Source organism: Mus musculus, chromosome 7 (genome assembly GCF_000001635.26).
Source record: "Mus musculus strain C57BL/6J chromosome 7, GRCm38.p6 C57BL/6J".
Taxonomy (NCBI): Eukaryota; Metazoa; Chordata; class Mammalia; order Rodentia; family Muridae; genus Mus; species Mus musculus.
In genome coordinates, this window is record NC_000073.6 from 139,298,750 (window position 1) to 139,311,953 (window position 13,204).

The following is a 13,204-nucleotide window of genomic DNA, read 5'->3' on the forward strand; positions in this document are numbered from 1 at the left end:
TACACCGGCTGCCTGTGGTAGCTAGGCCCACATCCCCTCCATATTCCCTTGTACCTAGTGGGTTTTGTTTTTTTTTTGTTTTTTTTTTTTTTTTTTTTTTTTGCTCAGCTGGGATTTGGGGAGGTGCAGGAAACATCGAAGTTCTTAGACAGATGGAGGCCCCAATCCTCAGACCAGCCAGACTGCCAAAGAGAAGCAGAGTCCCTGGTCTTGACCTTCATGAAGCTCTGGGTAGCCTGGCTCCCAAATTGAGGGCCTCCGGGAAGCCATATAGCAGGAAGGAGGGGCTAGAGGTTTGGTGGTCCCAACTGACCCATCTGGTGATAGCAATTTAACATGTCCCCTTAACCCCAACAGGGCTGGTCTTCAGCACCCAAGGTTGATTGGCATTGGCTTTGGTCTGGCTGGTCTGAGGATTGAAGCCTCCGTCTGTCTAAGAACTTTGATGTTTCCTACACCTCCCCCAATCCCAGCTGAGCAAAACCACTAGGTACTAGGGCAGAATTCCCAGGGAAGATGTCCAGTGCTTTCGGTACTGCCTGTGGCCAGTCTGCTTGGGACTGAGATTTGGAGTGTGGCAGGGAGGACAGGGAGAGCTAGACTCTTAGGCTTTGCTGGGTCACTTTAAGAAACTAGATTTTGAGCAGGCAACAACAAACCCCCGCTCTGCTTCCCCCACCCCGCACCCCCCCTGTTTCGTGCCCCAGAATGATATTAACGCTATCTCTAGGTACGGTCTTAAAACAGCAGAGTCCTGAACAACTCTCAGCTGCTCCCCACCTCAAGAGCACTTCAGCCTTTAGAACTTCCCAGGGTGGGGTCACAGGCAGGAGGAGGCTGTGCCACCTTGGGTGGTCTTCCCTTAGCCTCCAGCAGGAAGGGACCCGACAGTGCAGTGGCGCCACCTGCCGACACTTCGCAGTATTGCATAGATCCAGAGAGGGGAATCCAGGCTCAGGGCTGACAGGTCCAAGAGAAAGGAATACAATCACCTCTTCTCAGATTAAGTATCTAAGAAAAGTGAGCACTTTTTTAAGACAAGAGAGAGGGGTGTCCTGGAAAATCCCCAAGGTAAGGTTCTGGGCAGCTAGGGTGAAGTTGGAGAGGCACTAGGTAGAGGGGCCATGGACAAACAGAAGAAGGGACAGCCTGTGACCAGTGTTGTGAGGCGAGAGCCAGGCAAAGGTCTAGGGGCTGCATGTGGATTTGATTTCATGATAAATGTACATATTTTGGAACTTTGGGGGCTGAGCTTAAGAACTTTTCTAAAGCAGAGACTGTCAACCTCAAAGATTAAGAGACGGCATAGCATCTCAGGGATACCGGCATGGGGTAGAGACACAATGCCAGTGGCCCGATGGATATGGAGTGTTAGATGCTTGGACCCTGGGTGGGTCAGTTCTCTAGCCCTGGTTTCCAGGGTGCTCCGCCAGGGTAGTTCAGAGAGGCTCCATTGTGCTGCAGGTGGGAGCTGGGGAGTGGTAGCAACATGGCTGCCAAGGTTTTCATGTCTCTCCTTAGCTGTGCAAACTGGCTAGAAGTAGCATAGCCCCAGTTCACACAGACCTGTGGGGGGTACCTCTTCCTGGATGCAGAGTCCCAGAGAACAGTCATGGGACCATCCTGCGGGACACGGAACTGGAGTGGCATAGCCATGAGGGCACAGACATGAGGGAGCACACTTCCGGGGAGCTAGGGCAAATGGGCTACACCTCTGGGGCTGCAGAGCTTGGCTCTGACGCCAGGGCATCCAAGGTCAATGCAGTCATCCTGGGGGAGTGGGGGAGGGTGTTTTCAAAGAAGCTGAGTTGTAACAAACATCTCACACTGAGTCCTTGGCACAGGGTGTGCAGGTCCTGGGAGAGGAACGAGGTGACATCTTCATTTCCATAGCAACCCGGATGCTTGGCAGGGTGACAGCGGGGCTCAGAGGTGGCAGGTGCACATGGGTGAGCCACGTGAAGAGCCCAGCCTGCTCAGGCAAGTTAGGGAGGCTGCTTTCTATACCAGGGCCCAGGTTCAGCCCACATTCAATCGGGTCCCAAGGGCTTCCTGACATTTGTCCCAGGATTCTGTGGCCCTGAGAGCCTATGCCAGAGCTAAGGCCACTGTTATTATGCCTGTCTGTAGCCTTGTTCCAACACTCTGGCCCTGGTCTGCTGAGCTACTCAGCTTCTTGGCACATGGGTGGACTGGTCAGTGCTTTTACAGGGCCCTGCCCCTTAAGTGATTTACCTGTGGCCATGGGTGGAGACTGATCACCCCTACCTTGCTTCTTTTGCTTTTAACCCAAGTACGTAGGTTGGACCTTTCTTTTGCCTGTGCCCAGTGTTAGTAACCCATAGTAGGAAGGTAGGGATATCCCTGTGATTGACTGAAGGGAAACAGACACATAGTCTGTCCAAGATAAACAGTAAGATTCCGCACATCCCACCCCACCCTCCTTTTTTCCTTTTTTTTTTTTTTTTTTTTTTTTTTGGGAGCCCTGGCTATCCTGTCAGTATGTAGATCAAGCTAGTCTCAAATTCACAGAGATCCACCTGCCTCTGCTTTTTAAGTGTTAGGACTAAAGGCCTGTGCTACCACCTTTGTTTTCTTTTTAAAAGAGTTGCCATGATCATAGACTTTCTTCACAGCAATAGAAACTCTAAAACAAGAACCTGCCCTGAATGTGGACAGCACCATTTCATGGGCAGGGCCCTGGAAGGCATGGGAAGGTGACAGGAAGCTGAGCTCCAGCACGCACTCATCCACGCATGCACGCATGCGCACACCTATTGCTGTCTTCTGACTACAGATGTAAGGCAGACAGTTCTCTCACTCTTTTGCTGCAGTGACATTCACAGAATTGATGGACTGTAACCTAGAGTTGTGAACCAAATAAACCCTTGCTCCCACAAGTTGCCTTCGTCAGGCTATCTTATCAGCACAACGGAATGGAAACTGATAGCCTCGAAGTGCAAAGGCCCCTCTCGTGACCAGGGAGCAGATCTGTAAGGTCAGCCCTCACCTTCCACTCCCTAGCACTGTCAGGCATGCTCCCTACATCCAGATAACAGAAGCATTTCCTGAGGACGTGGACCAGATAGCCTTAGGGGACCCAGTGTCTGGGCAACGATAGATTCCTCTTAGCCAAGGGGCTTAGCCAAGCACCAAGGCTGCTGTGTCTGGTCATTAGGGTAGGTCAAGACCATGGTTAGAAGACAGCATTGCTTAGGCTTCAGCAAGGAAGCAGGGCAGATGGGCACAGCACTGGAGAGGTAGCTTAGAGTTCTATAACTGGATCTGCAGGCAGCAGGAAGAGAGAGCTGGCTTGAACATTAGCAGCCTCAAAGCCCACCTGTAGTGACACATTGTATCCAACAAGGCCACACCTACTCCAACAAGGCTACCCCTCCAAATAACGTCATTCCCTATGGGCCTATGGGGGTTTCATTCAAACCACCACAGTCTTCCCATAGCAACCCAATTTCAAAAACAAACAAACAATCTCTCACAGGCACGCCCATAGGTTAATTTCTTACTAAGACTCTCTTCCTAGTTGATTCTACATTGTATCACACACAGGAAAGCTACATTGTATCAAGTTGACAATTAACCATAACCATCACACACAGGAAAGCTGGACGTGGTACCCAGCGGTACCCAGCAAGGCCTTCTCATATTGAAAGCCTCGCTGGTAAGCCTGCTCTTACAACAGGCATCCCCTGGTAGGTCCCAGCTCCGGTTTCTCCCCCAGGCTGTGGCCTAGCGCAGCTGCTTGCTGCTGGCTGATGGACAGGGCTGGGGAGGAGGAGTCAGTGTTCTGTAGTCCCTGCAGACAAGGTTTTAGTGGTGGCCTTTTAGCATGGCTAGCCCTTGTCACTTCCCCCTTTATCTGTTCTGGACCTCTCCAGAGGACAACCCCAGGAATAGCTGGCTGAACAAGAGGACAACCCCAGGAATGGCTGGCTATTTCATAGGGTCTGAACAAGGACATTGCCTCCTTCAGGAATGGCTGGCTGAACAAGGACACTGCCCCCCTCAGGGCAGAGGGACCACCCAAACCCAGAAAGAGCCCAATAAGGCCTGTCATGGGTGAGAGAAGTCTGCAAGAATGAGCTATACAGAGGGCATGAATTAGCTACCAATACAAAGTTTCTAGCTTCAGCTGCAGGGAATGATGGAAGCTCACATAAGGACTTGTCCAGGCAAAGACTCAGGAAGTAGAGACTCCTTGACACGATGTAGCATGAGTACCTATCCAGCATAGGACAGATGCCTGGGTCAGTCTGTGATTTAGCTAGGCCAGAGGACACCAGTGATTGGCAGCTCAGAACATCATTGCTGATGAGCAAATGGGGATTGTAGCTCCTATTGTGTCCATGCCCCTGACTGCCTTTGGGTTGTGGGCACAGGCTGGCGATAAGTGGGGTGAGATCAGAAACACATGGCTGACTTACCATAGATGCCAAGATACTTCTCAGGGGGGAATGCCAAGGAGCCCCTGAAGTGTTTACCCTTCCAGGTAACCCACCTTAGTTACAAGGGCCCAAAGCCAGCAGATGGGGTGGTGATGGTGGGGTACCAAGAGGAGTATCTTGAGATGGCAGGTCTAAATGGCATCACTAGACCATGACAGCCACTCCAGTGGGTCACAGAGAATGCCCACAGCTCACAGTCATAATTTAGCCCTGTGATACAGCCCTGCCATCTCGGGGTGTTGCCATTCTCAGCTCTGCCAGCAGAGGGCACCCCACACTTGTGTGAGCAGTTCCAGAATACGTGGTGCTCTAAGGAAACTGCCCAGAGCCAGCAGAACACCGTGCAACTCCATCCAAAAAGCCCTTCTGGCAGCAAACCTGAAGAAACTCATGACTGGTACTCTGAAGTTTACAGTCAAATGTATGCATGACCTGGGATAACCTCAGAAACTTCCTCCCAGACATTTCTCACCAGAGGGCAGGTGCTTTTATATTCACGAAACTGTGAATGAGCTAAGTGTTGGGTTCCGACACTCTATCAGGCAGTCCTGGAATTGACAGGCTGTGTGTGCTCTCTACACCAGCTTGGTTTGGCTTAAGAGTGGTGCAGCTGGAAAGCTATGTCCCATTGTCCTTGGCCCCCTTGCTGGTGCCCACGTGACCACAAACAGAACTGTCTGATCTTGGATATACATAGTGACTGATGACACAGGCTGGCAATGTGCAGCCTGCTTAGTGCTTCTCTGCTCATGTCTGTCTGCCTGTCTGTCTGTCTGTCTGTCTATCTATTCCTTTTGGGGGTTTTGTTGTTCTGTTTCTATTTTTTTGAGACAGGATCTCTTTACATAGTTATCTATGTCTGTCAAGGAATTCTATTTGTAGACCGGCTAGCTTTGAACTCATAGAGATCCACGTATCTCTACTTTCCAAGTCCCAGTATTAAAAGTATGAGCCACCACACCCAGTCCCTCCCTCTTTAAAGACAAGGTCTCACTATATTGTTCCAGCTGGCCTGATACTTTAGAGACCTGCCTGCTTCTACCTCCAGAGTGCTGGGACTAAAGATAGACTTGGACCCTAAATATGTTGCGCGCGCGTGCACACACACACACACACACACACACACACACACGTCAGAGAATAACTTGTGGAAGTCCATTTTCTTCCATCATGTGGGCCCCAGCGATTTACCTCAGGCTGCCAGGCTTAGTAGCAAGAACCTCTACCCTCTGAGACATCTCAACAGCCTATGCCCCTCCTCTTGCATAGTGTCTCTAATAGTGAAAGTGACCAGTGGCCGGGTGGTGGCGGCACACACCCTTAATCCCAGCATTCAGGAGGCAGGGGCAGAGGCAGGGACAGAGGTAGAGGCAGGCAGACCTCTTGAGTTCAAGGTCAGCTATAGATCGACTTCCAGGTCAGCCAAGGCTATACATAGAGAAACTATATCTCAAACAAAACAAAACAAAATGAAGTGAGAGTGAATGGCCTCAGGGTCCTTCCAGGTGGCCTGAGAGCTCACTTGGAGAAGTGAGAGCTATATACTTTGGGATAGTGGCTTGTGTCTGCTTGCAGAGGCCTCCTGAGAGACGCAAGGCTAACTTTTGATGCAGATGCCTCTTGCCTCTGGCTGGCTGGACTGCAGATCTGAATGGGCTCTACCCTCCCTGGGGCCAGTAAGGGGCTCCCTGAGCTGCACTTGACCACAGCTGCAGCTCTGTTAGGTCTCCCACTTTGAACCTGGGAGGCCCACCTAAGAGTGCTAAGAGAAATAATGGCTCCTAGAGTCCTGGCCCCCAGCACTTGAGAGATTCTGCCTGGCCCTAGACATATGGGGTTCCATGTATCTCTCCTCCCACAGATCGGAAGTTGTTTCACTGCAAGTAAAATGGCATCAGGGTCTGGGTCCATACCCCAGGCTAATTTAGCTCTCAGCATCTTCTCTTTATCTTCTTTATTCTTCCTGTCCCACTGGCTAATGTTTCTCCATTTCTGGTCCCCATTTCTGATTGGCTCTCTTGTCTCCCTCCTTCCTCCCTGGTGGCAGCCGTGCCCTCTCCCCTCTCCAGGCTCAGTCTCCAGCAATTGTTTTGCTGCTTGTAAGAGTGCTGAATGATACCAGGTGGATGAATGGATAAGTGGGTGGGTGGGTGGATGGGTGGGTGGAGATAGATAGATAGAGATAGAATGGGTGATGGAAGAATGGGTGCATGGGTGGATGTATATATGGAATGCATGTATGAGTGAATGGATATGAACAAATGGTTGGGTAGATAGATAGATGGATGGGTGGATGTATGAGATGACTAGGTAGAGGGGTAGATGGATGGATGGATGGATGGAGCATCTCATACCAGGCTGGCTTCTGGACTCTTGAGGCAATGCGTGTGGGCAGACTAGACCTTTTGGCCTGAGGATCTCAAAACCTCTGAATCTCCTTCCTTCTTTTGCTGCAGGAAGTCTTGCATGACCCTGCCCAGGTACAGCTGTCTCACACATCTCAGCCTGCTGCCCTGCACTTCACAGCCTGGTTCTTGAGTGTATACATCTCGTGCCTTCTTTAGGATAAGTGAAATCGGGTTACTTAGCTCTTTCTAGAGGGATGGGGAGGCAGCCTCCAAAACCAGGACGGATGGCGGTGCTTCTCCGGGGAGAGCTGAGAATTAGGTTCATTAGGTTGTTTCTAAATTAGTCAGAACATGATTGAGCTCCACGGGCCTCAGGAGTCACGTTCCAGTGTGGAGACCTGGTAGGAGACCCAAAGATTCTCAGGAGGCTGGGCCGTGGGGATGTGCTCCCCAAAAAAGGAAATACTAGCAGAAAGGCTGTGGAACAAAAACAGAGCCAATGGAGCAGGATTAGGCTTCAGCCAGAGAAGGACCAACAAAGGAGAAAAGAAGACTCAGGAGAAGGCAGGGGTGGACACCTGTGCATGTGGGGAAGCCAGGAGCACACAGGAAAGTGGACACCTGTGTAGTCAGGGGAATAGGGACCTGTGCAGGTGGAGCGATGGGCACCTGTGCAGATGTATGTAGGCAGGGAACCTGGGCACTTGTGTAGACAGGAAGGTACTTTAGAATGTTAGCCTCCCAGCAAAACAACCACTATATTCATTGTGTGTTTCCTTGCTTACAAGAGACTGTCACAACCCCACTAGTTGATTGCTGATATTTCTTTATGGAAAGAGGGTGTGGGGAGGGTGAGAGGACTCTTACCTGAGACTCCATTCTTCTTCCAACCTAATAGCAGGGAGGTGGAGATCATATAGGCTGGAGAAGGCTACCTGAAAGGGCCTTTATCTCTGTGGCTATGGGAAGCCATCACTTATGCTGGGGTCTAATTTGGGGGGGGGTTTCTTTTCTCTTCTTCCTTTCTTTCTTTCTTTCTTCCTTTCTTTCTTTCTTTCTTTCGGTTTTTTGAGACAGGGTTTCTCTGTATAGCCCTGGCTGTCCTGGAACTCACTCTGTAGACCAGGCTGGCCTCGAACTCAGAAATCCTCCTGCCTCTGCCTCCCGATTGCTGGGATTAAAAGCATGCGCCACCACTGTCTGGCAGGGTCTGATTTTCTAATGCAGCTTTTTAGGGTGATCCACACTCTGGCCGGTGATTCCTCATCCCTACTCTCAAGTAATCCTAAGAAACTGATTGGTTCCCCAGGGTGAACTTTGGTTTGTCATTGGTACCTTATAAGGAGAAGGCTGATGTTGTTACATCTCTCCAGGGAAGGGAATGTCAAAACAGAGGAGTAACTCTCCCTTGAATACCTCCTAGTGCCTGGGAGCAGCCTGGGTCTCCAGGATACAGCATCATTACACGACATAAGCAATTGATGGGGTCCCTCCCACCAATGGTGAACATTCAGAGTGGCCACTGGCACTTGAGGGGACACTGACTGGCAGGGACTTAAGGGCCTGGGAAATAGCCTGCTGCCCTCTTGAGGATAGTCATTGACACCCTTGGGTGAACACTAGAATTCATGGGCAAAGTCTGGACCATTACTTGACCTACTCCCAGGGTAAGCTGAGCAGGAAGTATCATGAGACAGCACTGTCCAGGGCTCCCGCTGGGGACCATGGCTCAGGAAGCTCCCTAATGGAAGGCTGCCATGTGTGACAACCTATGATTCTTCTCCCTCCTTTTGTGTTAGACCTACCGGGGGAAGGAAGCATGTTAGGCACTCATTATGCCACAGGGTGGGTGGGGGAAGCTGCCCCTTTCCCTCAGTCATCTGACTTCTCCCCTCCCTACTTTGTTTTCACTAGGAAAGGGGTCTGGGGAAAGACAGTGGGGCTGGGAGCATCTAGAGACCTGACTGGAGATGGGGGTACAAGCATCCCCTGGATGTACCAGAAAACTAGGCAGCCAGAACACTTCAGGAGGCTGTCCTAACTGTAAGAGAGTGTTATACCCTGGATGGCGTCCTGCTCCTAGGAAGATGTTGTGCCTTTGGGAGGATATCCTAGCCCTGGGAGACATCTCATCCCTGAGAGGGTATTCTGGCCCTGAGGAAGATATCCTCATCTTGGGAGGGTGTCCTGTCCCTGGAAGGGTGTGTCATCCTTAAAGAAGGAGCCCTGGCCCTGGGAGGGTTCTAAATACTGACAGTGCTAGTGTGCTGTTGTTGTTGTTGTTGTTACTTGCCTAGTTACTTCTGAGGCTTTCCCCTGGCAGGTGTAGTGGTAGGCAATGGGACAAGTAGTGGCCACTAGTCCCCTTCTTGGTAGTAGTCAGAAAGAACTGCAGGAGCTACCAACCCTGGACCTCTCGTGGCTGATAGCCTTAATCTAAGTGCTGTCAAAGACACATCAACCAGAGGCCGGGCGTGGTGGTGCACGCCTTTAATCCCAGCACTTGGGAGGCAGAGGCAGTCAGATTTCTGAGTTCGAGGCCAGCCTGGTCTACAGAGTGAGTTCCAGGACAGCCAGGGCTATGCAGAGAAACCCTGTCTCAAAAAAAACCAAACCAAACCAAACCAAACCAACCAACTAAACAAACAAAAAGACACGTCACCCAGGACCTTATCACCTCAACAAACCAGCCAGCACCAGATACCATGTAACACCAGGTAGGAACACCATGTAACGCCAGTTTGGTAGCCCTGTGCCCCAGTCTGTTCACAGCCTACCTCCATTGGAACAAGAGTATAGTGTCTCCTTCAGGGCAGTTCATATTGTCCCCATACCCCCAGAGCTTTGTGGGACAACTCCTTTCTTCAGTTGTGAGAGGCCCAGGAGCAGGCTTGACAGGGCAACGTGGACCCAACAGGTCTGGCATTGTCCATGTTTGGAAAAATGACACTCCTGATACCCCTGCATCCTCCTGGAGGCCCCCAGAGAGCCACGCTGGGGCTGCCCAGCCCTGCCTACATATTTGGAAGGGCCGTTGCAGCCCCAGCCAACTCCTCATGTTCTCTGGCTGAGCCGAAAGCCAGCATGTTCTTCCAAGCCTGGAAACTCCCAGAAAGAGGGAAGCTGGCCTCACTGTACGGAACAGAGCCATCTTGAGGTTGGCCCAGGAATGGCCCTTGTCCTCCAGCAAATGTCCAAAGAAACACCACACTGTCTACTCTGCCTGAAGGAACAACCAGTCACGGGCAAGCAGAACCAGGGAACACACACAAGTGGGTCTGGGACAGGCCTGGGGCAAACCAGTTAGAGGAACTTTTAATTTGTGAGTTAATCCAGACCATTAGGTCAATGCTGCTGAGGATGAAAAGGGAAACTGAGTCCCACAGTCTAACCAATTAGCTCCTCGGAAGTGATTAAGCTGGCCTTGGTCTCCTGGCTCCTCTCTTTCAGTCTCAGTGTCTCAGAAAGCCCACTGCCACATCAGGGGGCCTGGGGCTCAGAAGGTTACCCCCAACTCCACAGCAGGATGGATGGAATGTATGTCCCTACTTCAGTCCCTGGGCACAGGCCTCCTGGAGTTGATATAACTGCTGAGGTCACTGTCTTAGGAGAGCACTCACTGCTGGCCCTAGCGGTGGGAAAGGAAGCAGCCAGGCCTGTCCTGAGTCAGCCCATCTGGTTTTCTTCTCTGGCCAGGAGTCTAAAGGAGCCTGGGCCTGCCCCAGCCCAGAAGCTTCCAAGATGCTCTGCAGGCCAAGGCAGGCCCCTCCCACTCCCCAGGCAGGACCAAGAGTCAGCCACTTGCCGGCTGGGGCTCTGAGCCATATTGACCTCTCAGGACCTCCTTGCTCTGAGATATGAAAGAGACCATGAGGATCTTAAGCACAGAGAATCTCCACCCATGGCAGCCCAGGGAACCACTAGCCCAAGCTGCCTCCTTCCTGGCACCAGCCCCAGGTCCCTCTGTACAGGCCTGGCTTGGAAAAGTCATATGTAGAAACCTAGGAGCCTCAGTTCCCAGTCCCTTGCCAGATATAGCTTAGACCAGAGCAAAGCCTCCTCCCCTTTCATTCTTTCTTTCCTTCTTTCCTTCTTTCTTTCTTTCTTTCCTTCTTTCCTTCCTTCCTTCCTCCCTCCCTCTCTCCCTCCCTCCCTCCCTCCTTCTCTTCCTCCCTCCCTCCCTCCCTCCCTCCCTCCCTCCCTTCCTTCCTTCCTTCCTTCCTTCTTTCCTCTAGCCCTCTCCCTAACTCCCCTCCCCCATCTTCTGCCTCTCTCTATGGGTGTGTGAATGCTGTTTTTGAGGCAGGGTTTCACTATATAGCCCTGGATACCCTGAAACTCTCTGTATAGACTGGGCTAGCTTCAAACTCACAAAAATCTGCTTATCTCCCCCTGCCTGGAATTTAAGGCATGTGCTACCATGCCCACTCCTCTCCATGTGTTTTTGAGTCAGGTCTCTCTATGTAGTTTAGGCTGGTCTAGAACTTGGGATCTTCCCGACTCTGCCACCCAAGGGCTAGAATTATAGGCATAAGCTATGGTACTCTCAGTCCTAGAGCCTCTCTATCTGCTCCTACAGGCTACCCACTCTTATCAGACCAAAAGACTTGGGGGCTAATGAGGCTAAGTTGAGCAGAAACCAGGGGTTCCAGTGATCATGAGGCTGGGTATAGTGGTATAAGCCTTTTATCCTAGCACTCAGGATGCAGAGGCAGGTGGATCTCTGTGAGTTTGATGCCAGTCTAGTCTACAATAGGAGACTGCTTCAAAACAAACAAGCCAGCAAACAGAGATATAAAGGCCCTGCAGATACCCCCCCCCCCCGGCTTCTGTGAGAGCAGACACCAAGTGCAATGGCCTAATGGCAGCATCCTGCCCTGCCCTTTGCTTCAGGTGCTGTGCTCAGAACACCATGCAGTAAGCACCCCTCCCATTCCTACATCAGCCATCATTCCCCATCTGCGAGGCTCATTAACGGCCTCATGTCCAGAACACTCTTTGGGAGGCCCATTGCCAATGAAAGCCCTGTGCCTTTGAAGTCTCTGGACTCATGCCAGAGCTGTCCACCCCTAGGATCACAGCCCCTGTGTGGCCTCTAAGCTCCACTCAGTGTCAGCAAGAACAATCCAGCCTCTATCAGCTTGTTCCAGCCAAGAACAAGCAGCCCCACAGATCCGCCCCCCCTGGCCCTTAGCTCTCAGCATCCTTGTGTGTGTACTCAGGATAAGAGAAAGGCCTAGTGGGACTCTCTGTAGGTGACCCTGAAGATCATAAGCCCTAGTTACTGGATGCTGCTATCCACATGAGGCGAAGCAGGGGATCACGTGAGCTGTGCCAGTGATGTCAGAGGGGCCTGGCTAATTCAGGGTGTCCTTGCCTTCCACGGTGGCAGGAAGCTGCACCAGCTAGTGTTGCAAATAAAGCAGAGCTGTCCCCGCTGGAGCCTCCTGGTGTGCAGGTGTGAGGGTCCTTTCCTGTGACCCTGAAAAAGCCTGTATGGGATCAGGAGCGCTATCCCCCACTTCATCCTCACTTGGAGAAGTCAAGGCTCCTGGACCACGCAGGAAGAATGTGGGGGCTATATCCAGGCCGTGGTTAGGCCGACTGAGCAGGTATCTTTCGAGAGGTGGGGAGAAGTGACCTAAGATTTAGGGCCACAGCATCATGTCTACCAATCCAAGAAAGGGCAGGTCAGGTAGCATGGTCCTCAGGGGGACCACAGTGGGTAACTTAGGGTGCACTGTGGTGACAAACGCTAGATCCAAGCCACCCTCTCCTCCAGCAAACATCATTCCTGCTCGAGCATCAGACTGCCTAAAGCCTCAGTCAGGCCACCTACTCAGGTTATAGAGCCGGTGCTCATGTTGCACCCCAACTTAGGAGCTCCCCAGTTTTCTGCTCAGGGTGCCTTGGCTGGCCTCAAAGTCTCTCTTGACTCTACACAAGGATCTAACCTCTAAGGCCTCTCACTGGAGGACTGGAGGTACCTTCCTCCCAGACTTAAATAGAGATAAAAACAAAAACAGTGCTAAGGCATAAAATATGCGAATGAAGGTCAGAGTTCTGGTCTCCCCCCCTCCCTTGCCCCCGTGTCAATTTGAGGGCCTTTTCTGAAATAACAAAAACAGAGTATACACTAAAACAGTACCTGCTGTTATAAGGGACCCTCTAACTGATTCCTAGCTAGCTGAGGCCACTGTGCCCATCACCAGGGTGGGAACCTGGGCCCCCTCACCAGTTCCTCTTAGAAATGCCATCCAGGGCCTTGGTCTTGGCACTAGCTTTAGCACCATCAAGTCACACCTATCTGTTCTCCCTCCTTCCAGGTAAGGGGCTGTCCCTAGATGATAGAGGCTGTCCTAGAAAGACTCACCCTGCAGACCCAAGAGCAAG